The following is an 18,670-nucleotide window of genomic DNA, read 5'->3' on the forward strand; positions in this document are numbered from 1 at the left end:
TATTAAAGCTGAGAATTAAATAAAGGATGAAACAATCTCATGTTTCTTATGAAAAATATGCTATGTATTTTTTAATTTATAAATTTTCCTATAAGTCTCAGGTTGAATATCATGAAGTACATTTTTTTACTGACCCTTTTTCTAAACATGTTCTAATCTTTAGTCATATTTGTCACTCTCTGTGTGAGTTTACCACATTTATAGCTTTATTTGGGAAAAGCAGATTTTAATCAATTTAACGTCCTTTAAAAAAAAATCTGGGACTGTAAGTTTTTAATTGCTATTTTATTATTTCCTAGTAGAAAATAATAGATGTAAGAAATAGGGAGAGGTGACCATGGTGGTATTTAAACAGGAGCATAGACAAGATATTATGCACTTTGATATAAAACGGAGATAACCTAAATTCTAGCAATATGATGAACATGTAAACATTTCAGAGATGCAAATCCAATTTCAAATAATGTCCCAATGACTGCCCTGAAGGATCATTCTTGAAACCAGGAAAGTTGGAGAGAATTATTTAAAAGCAGAAATAAAAATACAAAAAGAGATCTACTGTAGTATGTGGTAAAAGATCTGTTAAAATTTTTATATCATACTAATTCTGTTATGAAATTTTGAATAGCACTGCCTAAAGTAGACAGAATGTGGGCAATTTTTCACAACTCTCTGATAGCTTCCACACATAAAACACAACTGCATTTCATTGTGTAGGTGGGATGATATGTATTCTCCCATTTTATCCTTTGAGGGGTCAACTCTGGCAATACAGCTGCTGAGAGGACAAATTAAATTCCTCAGATATTGGAAATATCAAAATATAGAAAAATATATCAAATTTCAATGAGTGACAATATTTTTATTAGAGAATCTCTAATAAAAGGTAAATGGCTCCAAACACTGAGATTTAATTTGGAAGCTCTTACCACAACACCTAACAGTGTTCTGTTTATTTATTTAAACATGCAAACTTTGTATAATTTTCAAACTAAGGTAACAAAACTCTATAGAAACAAAGATTATATAGCCTCCTTATTAGCCAAATTGTGTCTAAATATTAAAAGTAATATATTCCCTGTCAAAATACCTCAGTTTTGTTTGTTTTACAAATATTTTAATGTGAATTTACAATTTTGTTGTCAGAAGGTTATGGTAGATTAACGTCAAATTAGCTGAAACAATGAACAAAACTAAAGGAAAAATCAGCTTCGTAATGTAGTGCAACCAAGGAAATCAGTCCAGAACATTACTGAGCAGTTGCCTCTCTGCATTGGGTCATTATGATTATATTAATTTAATAAGTCAGGTTGGGAAGCAAAGATGAATAATCTTCAAGATACAGAGTAAATACTCAATTTAGTGTTCTCTCTTCATACTGTTAACTATTTCTGTGCTATGGTCTTGCAGTAGTGGGCTGGAATATGTCATTTTCTCACTAATATCATTTAAATAAAATTTCTATTTTTTACTTTATCATCATCACCACTGCCACCTCTCTTAATGAATTCATTTCAAATCATCAGCTTTCCATCCATCAATGTTGATAATTGATTTAATTAATAGATCTGGAAACATGGCAATGTTAATAAAATTAAAAACTCAAAAGTTGGTGTAAGAAAATAAAGATATTTTCCAATGATGTTAGAATATACTCCAGAAAATTAAACTAGTTGCAATGTAGATTTTGCTCTAAGATTAAATTTTATTTTATTACAGTACGTATAACTGAGATTTCACAGAATATTTTTCAGCAGAAAAATAGCATCCTGATATCATGATTAACATACCTCCAAATGGCCCTGTCTCCATTTTATATATGTATCTAGATAAAGATGGGTATGTACTGAGACAGAAGATACCAACTAGGAAGCTGGAACTCTGAGACTTTCTCCTTAGAGCTTCACATTGCAGAAGAGCCAAAGACAGGGGAGTGGTGTGGGGTCTCTTTTATGAGGCACTAATGCCAACCATGAGGGCTCTGACTTTATAAACTAATCATGCCTCAAAGGCTTCATTTCTTGGTAGCATCACCTTAGGGATTAAAATGTCAGCATATGACTATTCAAGGTACACAAATATTCAGATCCAAGTAGTAAATTATTCTATTTGGTAATATGATACAGAGGGCCTACTATGTCTTTCTTTTAAAAGAACCTCATAGGGCTTCCTAATTCATCCCTGAAATTATGCCCATCCTTACACTGCCTTTTTATATGTCAGCAAGTTCTTGTTTGTAAGAGCTGTTTTTTGCACTTCATTGCAATCACTAACAATGAACAACGATATTTTTCACTTAGTTTTGTTTCACTTTGTTTTTGTTATTTCTCACTTTGTTAAAAAGAGACTCTATGTTCTAGAGTTACACTTTCTTTAAGATTATCTTTTTCTTTTCAACTCAAGCAGTATTTAACACTTTGGACCACATTTTCATTTGTGGTCAGCACTCATGTTCTGGTTTACTTTTTAAATTGTGGCAAAATCTATAGAACATAACATTTGTCATCGTAACAATCCTTTTTGAGTGTATATATTTGAGTGGATTAATGTACCCAAGTTACTGTGCTACCATCGTCAATTCCTGAACTCTTTACATCTTATACAATTGAAACTCTGTACCCATTAAACAGTGACTCCCCATTCTCCCTGCTTCTCCCAGCCTCTCTGGAAACAACCATTGTACTTTCTGTATCTATGAATTTGGCTATTCTAGGACCTCATGTAAGTAAAATCATACAATATTTGGCTTTTTGTGTCTGGCTTATTTCACTTAGCATAATGTCTCAAGATCCATCCACGCTGCAACATGTGCCAGAATATTTTTCCTTTTTAAGGCTGAATAATATTCTGTTGATATGTAGCACATTTTGTTGAACCATCCATTTGTCTTCCATAGACACTTGGCTTGTTTCTATCTTTTGGCTGTTATGAATAATGTTGCTGTGAACTTAGGTGTACGAATATCCGAGTCTCTGCCTTCGTTTCTTTTTTGGATATATACTCAGAAGTGAATTGCTGGATCCGCTGCACCATTTTATATTCCATCCAACAGTGGACAGATTTTCCAATTTTTGTGTTCTCTTGCCGATACTTGTTATTTCCTGTGTTATTTTTGTTTTTGTTGATAATTGTGATCCTAATAGTTCTGAGGTGCTAATGGTTCAGATTTTCTTTCTTGGTTCTCTAATACTTCTTGAGATAATTTGGGATAAATCATTCTAAGAGATATATAATAACTTTTAGAGCCTATGTTATGGAAAGAATAACAGTGAAGGGTGCCCATATAAAATCTGAGAATCTTGAAATATGACAAATGCAGGCATTGGATTAAAGGCAGTTAAATCCTGGACAGTTTTGCTCAGTTTGCTAAAACATTTCATCAACAAAAACATGGCAACTCAGTAGGAAATGAACTGTTTTATTTATTTCTATAAATTATGTTTTATAATATTATTTTATAATATAAACATAATATGTTGAAAACTAGTTTTAAGAAATACAAGAGTCATTTTTGTATATAGGAAGTTAGTAATGGTGCTTTTTGAAGACCTATTTGGTCTAAATGCTGGGCAAAATGTTTGATATGACTTACCTTATAGAATTTGTTTTACCTCTCTAAGAAAGATATTATAACAAATGGGAACATTTTGCACCAGAGAGATTTAGCAATCTGCTTAAAATGCACAATTGGCAAGCAGTAGAACCAGAGTCCTAACCCAGTTCTTTTTTATTTTTGGCCTGCCCTCTATACTCCAAATAGACACTCATCGAACTTAATTTCTTACCTGAATGATAAAGTAATTAAGAGTATCAGTGCTTCTCTGCTGTATACAATATATGTTGACACATATGCATGCTAATAATTGTGATAATCTCACTAAAAACTAGAATAGATTAATATAAAAAGTATTAAGTTAAAAATGCTACCTATAAATTAAAATTAGGATTTATCAAATATATTACCAAACTCTAACATATGTATAGAAATAACTCAAAATACTGATTTGACTATTTAAATGTCTATTGGTGTTCTTGATCTTCTCAAGATATTTTGGCAAGAGTTACTTTATTAAATGCTGATTATTGGTCAACTTAAATACTTTTCTATATATGAATCATGCAGAATTTTGTAGGCCTTTGATAAGAGAATTTTTAGACAATTACGGTTGCAATGGACTAAACACCATGCTAGAAGATTTGAAAGATTATTATTGATCCACTTTGGTCAAAATGATTTCAAAGTTTAAATCCTTATTTCTTCGTTTTTAGTGTGATTCATTGATTTGCCTAAGGAAGCACATTTACCTTCTCTCTTATAATCCCAATGAAAAGCCTGCCTGAATGCTTATATATCAACACAGCTTTTAAAGTCCTTATTCCTCATAGATACTAAATACAATTACATATTCTAAACTTTACAAAAGAAGCACGTCTGAAGACATAGAAAATAAGCATAATTTTAAACACAAAAAATTACGTTTTTATACTATTGTCAAATATAGATAATGAAAGTTAAGGTGCTGAAACAACTTGCTAGAGCAGAACAGTTTATTATAAACTTGTTTAGTCTATATGTTAAATACCTGCATTTTTAAAAAGTTACATATTTCAGTCAAATTTTTCTAAAAAACTTAGTGAAAACCTTGATAAATTAATATTTTATATTTAAAATGAAATTAGTATTGATGACAGGATTAAAAATCACGAGTGCACATTATACTACTTGAATGTAGAGATTAGTAAGAGTTCTTGGTAATTCCTTTACAAATTTTTATTACATTTCTGGCATTTATGTGGATCCTGGTGATTGGCAAAAAGCAGATGCCAATAGCAGCTATTGAATAAATGGACACCTTTGCTCAATCTTCCTGCCTCTGACCTTTCTTTGTGTTACTATGACATCATTCTCTTTATTATATTATCTTCCTCTTCTATAATGAGGTTCTATAAATGATACCTTGCTCAGAATAGCATAAATTGCTAATCCAACCTCTTAGACTTAAACCAACTTTTCATTAATCTAAGGATTTAAACTTCCAATAAAATCAGGAGGTAATGAGTGGCTTTTCCAGTAGGAACCCACTTTTAAGTTTCTAAAAACGGCTCAGTTTCAACAAAAACACTTGTACCTATTGATTTTGTAATGTGGAGGTGCTGCTTTAACAATTTACTTAAAGAAGATGATATTCTAAATTGTAAAAATATAGACTCTTATTTATAGTCATTTTAAATTTGGCTATATTGTCAGTTTTCTGAGAATAATCTTTATTTCCTGTCTGTATACTGACTGTATTGACCAGCTTTAATTTCTTGCTTTTTATTAAAACTTCTAATTGTAAAATAACTCATGAACTACGTGTTGATATAAAAGTAAATTTTATCAAAATGTTTTTATTTATCTTTAAAAGCATTATATTATATTATTTACAGTATGACTTAAAATTAGTGCGTTTAAATTTTTTTCTTGAAACATTTGGTTTTCCCATTGGTACTTTTTTACTGGTTGTTTTTCCCATGTACATCTTGGGAATTTTCCCTGGGTTAAATAGCAAGTATTGCTGATTATATGGATTTGTTTTCTCATGAACTCACTTTTTGATATAGATTGTACTTTACTATCTTACAAAAGTTAGTTGGCAGCATTAAAATGGTTTTATTTTATTTTAGTTCTCTTCAACACACACATGTACACACAAATTCACATACATTTTAAATTGGTAGTCTACTCTAGACAGAGATTTATGTCCCTCTTTAACTTTGTTAAGTATGTATTATGGACATCTTTCTCATATAATTATATAGCATTAGAAATGTATTTATTTAAAAATAAACTGCATACCATGTGTCTGCTTCCACCCCTCCTTAAGGTCATGGAGTTCCTGAAATGCAAGGGTAATACAAGTGATACAGAACACCTAGCAGAATCTCAGCATCTAGCAGAAACTTCATGGGCTTTATGGTGCCTGCCAATAGTACAGGAACAAAAAATGTAACCTTTCAAAACAAGTGGTAAATCTCCACCAACAATTAAAAAAATTAAAAATATATTCTACTATTGCATTATTTTTTAATTAATTTATTTTTCCAAATACATTTATCTCTGCCTTCCCCCCACCACTTTACCATTGCATTATTTACAATCCCTTTTTTTATTCTTTAGTCATTACAATATAAAACCAAGCCCAACCAAAACAAAGCAAAATTTCCCAAACCAAAAGACTACCGACAGGTGAATTACAAAGATAGGTGGGTCTAGGGACTCAGGTAGACTTTACCCCAGTTAAAAGTTCATTAATCTCATTTATCTTTGTCCCTGTGTGTCTCTCTCCCTTTCTCTAAAATAGCAGTTTCAAAATAGATCTATGTTCTCTTGCCAACTTCATATGCAAAGTTCTTTCACTTTCAAGATTATATAAAAAATATAACAAACTTAGATCTCATGTGTCAGCTAAGAAATAGGTGAAAGTATAGCTACTAATTATAATAACTAATAATTAATAAATGCTTAATATGGGCTGGACACTGTTCTTAGCATTTCACATGATTATGTTTGATAATTCTCACAACTTTATGATGGAAATGTATTATTATTTTTATTTCCAGATGGGAAAAAAAAGAGATACATAAAGGTTATGAAACTTTCTAAAATGGCAGTGTCCCCAGACCACCAAAGTTGCTTGCACATCTAATGGAGTATGGCAAATGTTATAGCTCATAACAGAAATCCTGATGATTTACTTCCCCCAAACATGTAACTTCTCAGCAAAGCACCACTCTTAATCCGGTTGTTTAGGCAAAAAGAAAAAGAAACAAAATTCTTGGGAATTATCCTTGATTATTCTTTTTCCTTCATTTCCTTTATCCAAGTTCTGTACACTCAGTCTGCAAAATATATCTTGGATCTGACATTATTATCTGCACCGCTATCCCTTAATCTCAAACACCATGGTCTCTCACCAGGACTACAGAATAGCCTCCTGACTGGTCACCTCCCCGCTCCATAGCCTACTCACCAAACAGCACCCATAGCAAACTTTTAAAAATATATGTTGGATCTCATCCCACCTCTACTCAACATCCTCCAGTGGCTTCCTAACATGTAGAGGAGAAATCCATACTCCTGCCACCTCCTGTGCAGCCTGCGTGACCTGGCCCTCGTGGGCTCCTCCAACATTATAGCTGACCACAATCTGTTGCTACTGTTTTGTTCTAGCCACATTGACCTTCTTGGGATGAATCAAGCTCATCTCGTATCAGGCTCTTTACACTTGAAATTTCTTCGGTCTTCAATGCCCTTTCCCAAGATTTTGACAGGGCATCATTCCTCATATAAATGAGGTCTCTGCTCACGTCACCTTCGAAAATCATTTCCTAATAACCATCAATTTTAGAAACTTCTACCTAAAATTGCATTATATATTCATTTACCTTATTTGTTGCGGTGATATTCCTGTAGAATATTTAACAACTGGATTTCCAGAGAAGGAAAAACATCCTGATTTGTAGTGTTAGCCAATTTCCATGGTATAAATATTCCCATCAGGGCTGATTTTAAGTTACCAACATGATGTCTTTCAAAAAGGAATTGAAACAAGAGACACAATTGGCTTTTTGAAAATCAATGCAAGCTGGTTCCAGCACACCTGGTATTGGCAATTTTTCTAGACAATGATCCCCACGAGAGAGCAACTTTATCTTCACCGTGTATTTCAACACCTAGGTTAAAGTCTGTCAGAATAAATAATGCATTGCTCAATAAGATTTGTAGAATAAACAAATCAGTGAACAAATATATTACTCTATGTAGCTTTAAAATATATGTATGGAAGTGCAGAATAGTAGGATCTGTATCAGCAACCTTGTAAAACCCAAAGTGAGAGTAGTACAGGTTTCCTTGCCACCTTCCTAATCCTGGAGCTACCCCAGTTCTGGCTTAAATATTCTTTTTTAAAACTATCCTGAAAAGATTATTGAGAATGTGGACATTTAAATGTATTCTGTTCATATTTCAATAATCTGATTTATGTGTAGACTGTAAAAATTGATCTGAAGTTAATCTAGGATGCTGTGTACTTTAAGCATTTGGTGCATGTCTAAAATGTCCGGGTCAAGAATATCTACGATTCAAATCATCACCTTCTTTTGGTTTACATTATAAAAATAAAGTCTCTGACCTACACACTAAAAGGACTACATCAATGAATTTTAATAATCACACTGCTATTCTTTACGTCTATCTACAATGATACTTCATAGTATATTATGCTGAACAGGTATAAACTGGAAATGTCTCCTCCATACAAAATATATGTAAAGGCTGCCTTCAACAAGTATCTGTATTTACTACCTGCTGTTTATGGTCACTGTAATACTATTCTATACTCATTGCAGACAGGAACCCTGGGATAAGGAAAAGTAAAACCTCCATCTTTCATACTTTCATAATGCCTTGCCAGTAGCTATAGTTCTTTAGCAACAATAAACAGTATATTTAGATTGAACAGGATCTTGGCTTCATAATGAAGCACTTCATTAGTGTGTTGTTTATGGCGTCTCTATTTACAATTATCCTCCCACACTGCTTGTGGTCTGATGGCATGGGTATTTTGCTGCCATCTATTCTCTGCTCTTTAGATGGATTCAAGTTAGAGTGTCAGATTTTACTATTGGTGATCTTGCAGCATTACCACTTGATGTTGAGTAATTATAGTAAATCAAACTTTTATGGATTGTTATGTTTTATGCCTTGGTTTTCACAAAGGAAACAGAACTTGATACCATATTGGTGAAATACTATTTCTATTTCCTAAAGGTATATTGTCCTTTAAACCTTGTGTCTAGGTATTGTAATTAAATGTTCTACTGGATAGTGATTTCAGAATCAGAATTTAATGACAACAACACATTTTCATACTTTAAATGGAAAGGTGTGTAGGATTTTTCTAGTAAAAGATTTTGTATAAATAAATTATATTAAAGGCTGATAGAATGCTCATGGCAGGACACTTGGTACTGCAGAAACTGTACAACAGCATTTGCTCTTTTTCCAGATAATTATAACCATGGCTTTTTATGATGTTCATAACCCAATTAATAGGAAGAATTTCAATATTAGAAAATTGTCTTATGTAACTTTTAAAGTTATTTTTCCCCTATTGCAGTCTATATCCTTGTTTGATTAACCTTGATTTTCTCTAGTGTGAAGCTTAAAAAAAAACATTTATTTAGGTGCAACCAATTAGTTCTACATGAAGAGCTTTGGGAAGTCCATGAGCAGTCAGACTTGTAAACAGGCCCATATTTATGAAGACCACACAGAGAAAACAGAGACACTCTCTTGTTCTGTGTGTGTTATGGATCCTTTTGGAGCTTCAGAAAACTGACTCTTGATACCTCATAAATTGTTTTTGACTTGACCAAAGTTATATTATGATTTGGTGGGTTTGTGGCAAAAAAGAATCAGGAGAAATCTAGGCAAACTACCAGGAGGGAAGAAATTGTAGGGTTGTTTTGTAAGAACTTTATCATATGTCCTCTTGGAATGGTAGATTTTCAAAAATATTCATCATATCTTTTTGGCACTCAGTTTTTAGAAAATGTTTACATAGTTATATGAGTGTCATCTGCTATTCTTATTTTTAAACTGTAGCCAGAATGACATCAGGTTCTGAAGCTTTCTCATTTTTTATTTCATTTACACTCCTCACACTTCACTGGCAAGTGATGTCACCTCTTTAAAATTTGGCTTAAAGGCCGGCTTGACAAACCTTGGCACAATGCTCTCTTTTGCAGATTTGTATTTCAGTGGGAGAATATGTGATTTAGACATCTTTAAGATTGTTATCCTGATATAATTTCCCCTCAGTCTATGATGATATATGTGTCATCTGTACCTATTAATGTTATAAGGTGGTTAGGTAGATTCACCCTTTAGGTACTTGTAGGAATCACCTCATGGAGATAGATTGACTCCATAAAAGTAGCCATAGGCATGAGTCTACAGAAGCTGAGCTGGGCTGTTGATGAGAGGTCATTGTGAACATCACTCATTCACAGAATTGCCAGGAGTCAGAGCTGACACTTCAGGGCACGTAACATGCATAGAAATTACCTTGAGGTTTCTTAAATCATTTCAGAGTTGACATTATCTTTTTGATCACCTATTCAAATGATTTTCAAAAAAGTAATTTAGCATCTATTATGTGAAAGACATTTAAAGCCAAGTATAGAGTATTTTATAGTTTCTACTGCTAGCAACTTATAACTTACAGTAATTTGGTGGCAATATGGCCAAAATTGCTTCTTAGCAAGTCAAAATTAAAATATCATAAAAGATGTTCAGTTTTAGTTTGTAATAAAAAATGAGATGTAAGAATGTGTTTAGGTTAGAGATTAAGATGTGGGAAATATTTATATAAAGAAGTTTGTTGAAATATTCATAGGCATGAAAGTTACCATACAAAAAAAGCAAAATTAGACAAAAATGGATCAATAAACTTGCTCTCTAATTTACTAGTCATGTGAATTGAAACAAATTATCCAGTGTATTAATTTTCCATTGTGGCCATAACAGATTACCACAAATTTAGTGGCTTAAAACACCACAAATTTATCTAATAGTTTAATAGGTTAGAAGTGCTGCATGAGCCTTACTCGGCTAAAATTTAGGTGTGGGCCAGGTTGTATTCCCTCTGGAGACTCGAGAAACCAGTCCCTTGATTTTTCCAGCTTCTACAGGCTGCCTGCATTGCTTGGCTCATAGCCCCTTCCTTCATCTTCAAAGTCGCAAATAGGCTGAGCACTTTGCATGTTCCATCATTCTGACCTCCTCTTTTGCTCCTCTCTTCTGAGTTTAAGGATATTTGCATTTATATTGGGCCCACAAGTATTATCCAGGATCATTTTACCATCTCAAGGTCTTTAACTAAATCATATCTGCAATCCAAAATTCCAAGGATTAAGATATGATCTTTCTCTGTGAGGGGCCATTATTCTTTCTGCCACACCTACCCTCTGTCATTTCAATTTTCTGATCAGTTCCTATCTCATAGAGTTCTTGTTAGCAGAAACAAACCTCTGAATGCTGAAGTGCCTGGCTAAAACTAGGTGCTGAATAAAATGTTAGTTTGCCTATGGAAAAGATTATTTGCAAATGAAACTTTGGACACACCTCGGTTAAGGAAACTCAAGTTATGAAGAGCTAGAGCAGGAGCACCCACACAGGACTTGCAGAGAAATTCTGATAGTGCTGTCTTCTGAATATTCCATCTGCTTTCATGCCCTCCTCGGCCATGGTTCTATTCTAGGCAAAAGCTGTATTAGGAAAACATGTTTTCCTTTTTAAAAAAATCCCTGAATTATAAATAAATACCAGTTTGGAAAGATAGAGAAAATTTCAGAAAGTGGAAGAGCAGCATAGCCAAAGGCTATAGAGACTTCAAAGAAGATGAAAGTGGATGGGAAAAATATAAATTTTCCAACCAGGTTGCTTGTAACTCTTCCGAATGTGATTAAAGTAGGGTAGTAGGTAGTGTGTGGGTGACAGGATTGGTAAAGTAATAAACCACAGTCAGTACAGGCTAGTCTTAAAAAATGTCCCTAGAGAAGGACACAAAAGTGGGGCAATATATAAGCATGAAAATAGCTAATGCTATTTCATTTGTAATAGCTAAAATTGAATAAATGTTAAGTGACTCTGATCTGTTGAAAGAATTCATGAACTAAGATCAGAAAGTTTCATTCTGTCTTTGATTTGCCATTCTACACTGTTAACATTATATGTCTAACTCTTCTCATCACTACAAATCTTTGCTATTATTCCCCAAATGCTTTGAACTACAGTGATTCATTCATGTTGGCAATGTCATAAATTGGAGAATGCGTCGGTTCTTACCCTGGTAACTATAGAAGCACAAAAACAAAGGCAAAGCCAGGTATTTCTCCAGGGTGAATAAATTTTAGAAGTCAAGCTTTAAACTGTCACATTTCTGATTGTCTGTGATTCACACCAATATTATGCTCTGTGATGGCTTCATTGAAAGGACTGTCATGTTCTATGGGGGACTCAGACTACCTGCTCTTTTATCAGTAGCTGGTATGAAAGCCATGCTGTGCCAATGGCTTGTTCACAGGAGGCAGGTCAATCTTTTGAAACCATAGACTGTTTCAAATGAGAGAGAAATAGGTGAGGAGAGGACTGATGTCAAGGGCAGTGCTAAAGAGAAGGAAAATGCTTGCCTGAGTGTTACCTGCAGCTAACATTGTCGAAAATCGTAGCCACTTAATGTAGCATGGAGTACTAAAAACATTGATAAGCTAGAGGATGACCTTCTTCATTCCAGTTTGGATTCTATTCACTTGTATTACTAGTTTTCTTAAGATTGGACTAAAATTTTAATACCTTCTGGTATCAAAATGCCCTTTAGATTTAATAGTTAATTTGAAAGAATTATTAAGATCTATTTCTTCAGCTCAGAAATTGGTATGGCCACAGAATTAAGCAGAGTTAACCATTTATTAAGATAATAAAGAAAATGCATTAAATTTTTTAAAATAGCAACTACTAAATTACTAATAATGGTAAAATCATTATGTGAAAGAGGTTTATTTGTTTATTTAAATGAGATGTATTAATAATCCTTTTCTTTTGATTATGAAAACTTCACAACATACACAAAAGTATAGAGAATATTACAGATCCAGATGTACCTAACACCAACCTGTAAGAATTAATTCATGACTATTCTCGTATTGATTCTACACTTAACCATATCCTACCCCATCCCCAGAATATTTGGAAGCAAATTCCATACATATCACTTTCTCTATCAATATTTCAGCATGTATCTCTGAAGGATAAGGCTCTTTTGGAAACAAAACAGTTGTCACACCTGAAAATTAAAACTATCACTACGGCTTCTTTAGTATGACCAAATACCCAGAAAGTATTCAGATTCATTGCATTTGCCTCCAAATCTTCAAAAGCTCGATTGAATCAGGATACACCTGAAGTCCCATATTGCATTTGTTTGATAGAGATCTTAAATTTCTTTAAATCTGTAATCTCATTCTTTTTATTTCTTTATGATTTATTTTTTGAAGAAACCATATTGTTTGTCCAATAGAAGTTCTCACATTCTGAATTTTGCTAATTGTATCCTTTGTGGCTACTCACATGCTCCTCTGCCACCGTAATCTGTATAAACAATAGTTAAATTTAAGAGACTTGCTGTGACTCAAGTTCGCTTTTTCAGCATGGCTACCTTACAGATGGCGCAGTGTGGCTCCATCACACCGCAGAAAATGTCCAGGTGCTTCTTCCTTTCAGATGTCAGTGGTCATGGATCCACCACTTGAAAGTCCACTTTGCTATAAACAGTAGCATCCTATAGAATCGCAATTTTCTTCATGTTGCTTTTTAAAAACTTTAACAACATATCCCTCCATTGCTTTCTCTTCTGTTTCAGGTTTCCTCAGCTATTCTTGCTTGTTAATTCTTCCAAATCAACTTTATAATCAACTTGTCTAGCTCTACGGAAAAAAAAAATCCTAATATTTTTAGTGAAAAATATAATTGCTTTACATCTATGTATTAACTTGAAAGAGCTTCAAAATAATATTATTTTTCAGAACTAGAAGTTGACCTTTTCTTTCTTGCAGATGGAGGTAGAATAATCCTTCAAATACTTTCCCATGTGTGGTTAAGCAATGATTAAAACCCTTTTAAAAAACAATATTACCAAATAATTGAACATTTTATCTTCAAAGGATTATCATTAGTCATCCCGTTAGATTATTATTTCTTAGAAATTCTGGAGTGGTAGAGTAATTAATTTTCAAATGTATAAATTTTATATGAATTTAATGTGAGTATAAAAATACCTGTTTTAATTGAGGGCAGAGTGTTTCTGTTTCTCTGGCAACATGGGAATCATTTACCCTGAGGTGAAATATCTCATTTGCTTACCTGCAACTCATTAAATTCACACTCAGCAATTGTACTATACACTTGGGGAGGGACGGAGGGAGTAAGTGGACTGCACAGTATACCTGAGTGACAAATACAAGTCTTTTCAGTACGCGCAATTATTGTAAATGAAATTGTCTGGAAGAAAGTACAGATATGCCAAAAAACTGTCTTTCTGGACTACCCATTACATTACTCTGTTTTTTGAAATAAGTGTAAACTTACAAGGGGCCATAAAACACACCCAGGGAGTAATAATTAGATGTATTTCCAGGTCAATTTTTAAAGTTCCGATTATTATTTAAACACTTGATATTTTGGAGCTTGACTTAAACTCGGGTCCAGTAATAGTATTATTAAGATCTGTATAATGATATCTTCAAAGAATTTTTAAGATTATTATAGTGAGCCAATTATTTTTTTTTTGATTGCTCTGAAATGTTTGCTGGGGAGTAAGAACTTGGTGACCCGTAGTTTGGTGGGGGTGGGCCTTTTAATGAATCCTCTATTAAACTGGACTTTCAATAAATTCCTTGCAGTTAGCCCCGTTTCTTACCCTTGCTTCTGGTCAGACCTGCTGCTGTGAGGTTCTACCAGACATCCACCACCCTCCCCTGCCAGGGTGACAGCTGTTTTGTGTGCTTTAGACCATGACCTCTTGCTCTTCCTTATTAGCCAGCTCCCACAGACCTTCTAGAAAAATGCTGAACTCTCCTCATCCTCTTCTCTTTGTTGTTATTTGTTTTTATTTTATTTCTTTATATTTTCTCTTTTGAAGTCTCAGGTAAAAGAGCAGATAATATGAATTACATCCATCATCTCAAACACAGAGACATGTACACATTTCTATAAAGTTTCCCATATTATTCCAGTGGGTACTAAGTTTGAAAACTCATGATTTCTGGGATCCTTTCTGGTTCTGATATTGTGTAACTCATTGGTTTCTGGAAACCAGTATAACTATATGGATAAATGTGAGAACTTGACAAGCAAACTATTTGAATTAATAATAGAGATGAGTTTTCAAAGTATGTTAGAGATGGCATACAGCACGTGGAAATGTTAGAATTCAAATTATGGGCAAGAGTGGGTGCTAAAATATTGCAAAGACTCTCAAAATTAAGCAGATTTGTTATGTGGACTTGCTGTAGAAAATTCACAGCAGTAGCCACATTGGAGAACAAGGCAAAGCTCAACAGCAGGTTGATTCAATGGCCACATGTTGTTCTCTTTAGAGATAAGGAAAGAAGAAATAGAAGAAATCATTCAAGTCTTATGAGGAGGATGGAGTGTCATCTTCTATAGAGAGTGACCTTCATTAATATTTTCTTGGCTTTCTTGGGTGTTAGCTTATAGGAGACAGGTCTCATGGCTTTGTTACATTATGAAGGAGTCACACTTTGGCCTGGCTCTCTTAATTGTGTGCCCATGACTCAAAAGTCTCAGTGAAATCTCCAAAACACATATTGTTTGGTAGCATTTTTCTAAATCTGTGATTCTTCTAAGGATAAAGAAACTAGGATAAAGTGGGTTCCTTAGAGTCACAGAAGAGAATATTAAAAAAAAAAAATCCGGACCCAGCAATGCATGTGCTAGAAATTGGTTCCAGATGTCAGAACCAATTGATTATAGGTGAGCTAAGATATTCAGCATCCAGACTGATCAAAACCTCTAGGATGCTAACTTTAAACTGTGATGTCTCCTCCTTTTACCCCAGTGCTGTACTGATATTGCATCTCAACCGTGATGCAAGAAAGTTTGGAAAGCATCTCTGTATATGGTGGGAATTATATGTTACTTGCTACTTGGGGACTGAAGGATTTCTTAGGAAGACTCTATTCTCCAATTCTGCTCTAAAAGAGATTAAGTCTTAAGACACTGCTTTGGATAGCAGGAACATCTAATTCAGTTCTGCATCAGTGAGGTAATTACATGATATTTTGTTAGGTGACATACAAATGGAATGTGAAATAGAAAATTCACTTTGTTATGTATAAAATGTCTAACATTTGGTAGCATTTCTAAAGTTATTTTGGATTTTTTTTTTTACTCATGTACCAGAGTTGTAAAAAAAGTACCTTCCAACAGAGGAAAATTTGGGGATTATGTGTTAATATCTAAGGTTCATCAAAACTAGCTGTCATAGCATTTGTGTGCTCCTCATAACGAGGTGTTTGCTTTCCTTTTTGCACCCTATACAAATAAGGGTTTTATTCATCTGGAAATAGGTTTTATAACTACTGATTTTGAAGAGCCTTTATGCTGAAAAGAGAAGGCATAGTTAATGAAAGTAGTGTAGGTACATAAAGAGAATTATTCTATTAGGCTCATTAAAATTGGACTACTAAGAAAACCACTGTAAAAGTGTTCACAGCTATTCTCTGACACCTTCAAAGAATACTTCTATTCATTGTGATTTTCAATAATGCTATCTACCACATTTTAAAAAGTTTGTTCAAAGTACTACATGCCAACTAATTTAATTAACTTTGGATCGGATGTGAAAGAATCCATAGAAAATAAATGTAAGAGGAATATTGTTTTTGAAATGGGGCCCTTCTAATATTCTCTAAGGTAATGATTGTTTCTCCATGTCAGTTAATGCTGACTATTAAATTGAATTATAGGAAGAGTCTGGGGGGTTTTACTATAACTTTATTTCATGAATTTCATCTATTATTCCAAAGCCAACACAGAAACTCCTCAGTCATATATCCACATTAGAGAATTTGGCCTCTTCTTATATTTGCTTCCTGAGCTGTTTTCTGAACAGAAGTTTTTAGCCATATCCTTAGTGTACTTTTATTTTTCTTATTTTATTTTCCTATGATTTCTAATTATGCTTTGCTATTTCTCTTTTTGTTTTTTTTTTAAGCTCTGCGATTTTTTTTCTAGATGGAAAGATGCTAATTTGAAATATTTATAGATTCTTTTTTTCAGAGAACATTCAGTGTTTTATATTCATTATTTCTGGACCTCTTCCATGGTTTTGACTTTGTAAACGAAACATTGGAAAACAGAGGAAAAAAGAGTTTAAGCAATTTCCTCAGCTCACAGAAATATAATAGGATGAACACCATATATGTCTTAGTTCCTGCAAGTGACAAAATAGGCTAGTGTTGAAAGGGAGTCAAACTCAAACAAACAGGAAAAAAAAAGCATAATGCAAATAGAAGTTACAAGAAAGCATATTACAGTGTTTTGGTTATTCAACTAAATCTAATAAATATTGAATGCCCACTATTTCAAATGAATTATAATAAAGATTATAGCATCTCTGCCCTTTAGGAGCTCACAATTTAGTTATTTGTACTCTTTATCATTTTAATAACCTTGTCATGAATACTTTAGGATCACCAGGACCCAGGTGTTTTATATTTATAACAGAGACAACTACCTCTCTGTGTTTTGTCAGATTAATCAACAGGTATGTTCTTCAGTGAATTTCTTTATAAAAATAGAAGATGAAAGAGTTGGTGAATATGGAGTGCCTAAAATAATTCCTTATGAATAACACCTTAAAATGGAGAAATAACAAATATATTAGATAGTGGTTGATGGAGCATTTTCCATTTTACTCCTATTTTTATCTTTTCTTGATATCTATTTGCTTTCATTTTCCTTTATTTTAAATGTAATTTTTTAAGAACTAAAATATTTGTGTTAATAAATAAATAAAACAGGAGATGGGGTAAAATATAAAAGTTCTCCGTCTCTCTTTGACTCCTTATTCTCAAACCCCATCGGTAACATCCTTAATATGCCATGCATATCTTTGTCCAGAGGTCTAAGTGTATTTAAGTATTTATATGCACAAACATAGGTATGTGTGCCTGTCTGCAATTTTACTTATCTGTATACCTTGTAAATATAGATTCATAGTATTTCCCACCTAGGATGATATTCAGTAAAACATAACAAAGTCCAGACCAATTAGGATAGATGTATTGGCTTTTCTTTGCTATGCTGAGGTTAACCAGATGGTCTCGGGGACAGAAGACATTTGGGAGCCTTGGGCCACAGCAGTTCACCAACAAGTACAGAAGTATTTCAGTATGTTAACCATAATTTTTTCACAACTGTTCCTAAAAACAACTTCCAGCCCTACTTTCTATCATTTGATGGCTCGTGGTTTTTCCCTAATGGCACATAAGTGTGCATGCCTTCTAATAAAGATCTCAGAAGACCTCAGACCATTTCAAAAGACCTGCATCAAAGCCCCTTCCATTGCCCCTTCTGTACCAACTTTTCATATTTCTAAATTCAGCCTCTTAGAGTTTACCATAAATACTGTCTTTGTATTCATTAAGGTCTCATGTCAAAACTATGGAGCAGATAAAGCTTATTTCTAGAACATTTCTTTCAGGATCTCCTCTGTGGTCCAGCAGACCCTTTAATCACATTATTTATTGGGCCTGCCCTCCCGGCTTTACACTTCCAGTGACTGCACCCACTCAGAGCCGATAGCTGTTAAGCTCCCCCATATCACAGAGCATAAACATATCATGTTGCTTTGTTACTAGTCTATTTTTATGTCTTCTTATTACAATATATTACCATCCCACAGATGATGGGACTATAAAATAAGTAGTCTGTATGTATCTTTCCATCCAAAGCATTGCAGATAAATATTACTCAATTCTTTTGGACCCTCAGACTGCATTGGACAAATCCACACATACGTACTACCGCAAAACTTCCAGA

The 18,670-nt window shown here is 33.6% G+C and overlaps 1 protein-coding gene across 1 annotated transcript in view; it reads left to right on the plus strand.

The window, feature by feature from the left end:
- The window catches only part of LAMA2 (laminin subunit alpha 2), a 525,989-nt gene that overhangs the window by 149,031 nt on the left and 358,288 nt on the right, over positions 1–18,670 (plus strand). The gene's annotated exons all lie outside the window — the stretch shown is intronic.

This window comes from Pteronotus mesoamericanus, unplaced genomic scaffold, assembly GCF_021234165.1.
Source record: "Pteronotus mesoamericanus isolate MK-2021 breed Mesoamerican mustached bat unplaced genomic scaffold, CSHL_Meso_final contig_20, whole genome shotgun sequence".
NCBI lineage: Eukaryota > Metazoa > Chordata > Mammalia > Chiroptera > Mormoopidae > Pteronotus > Pteronotus mesoamericanus.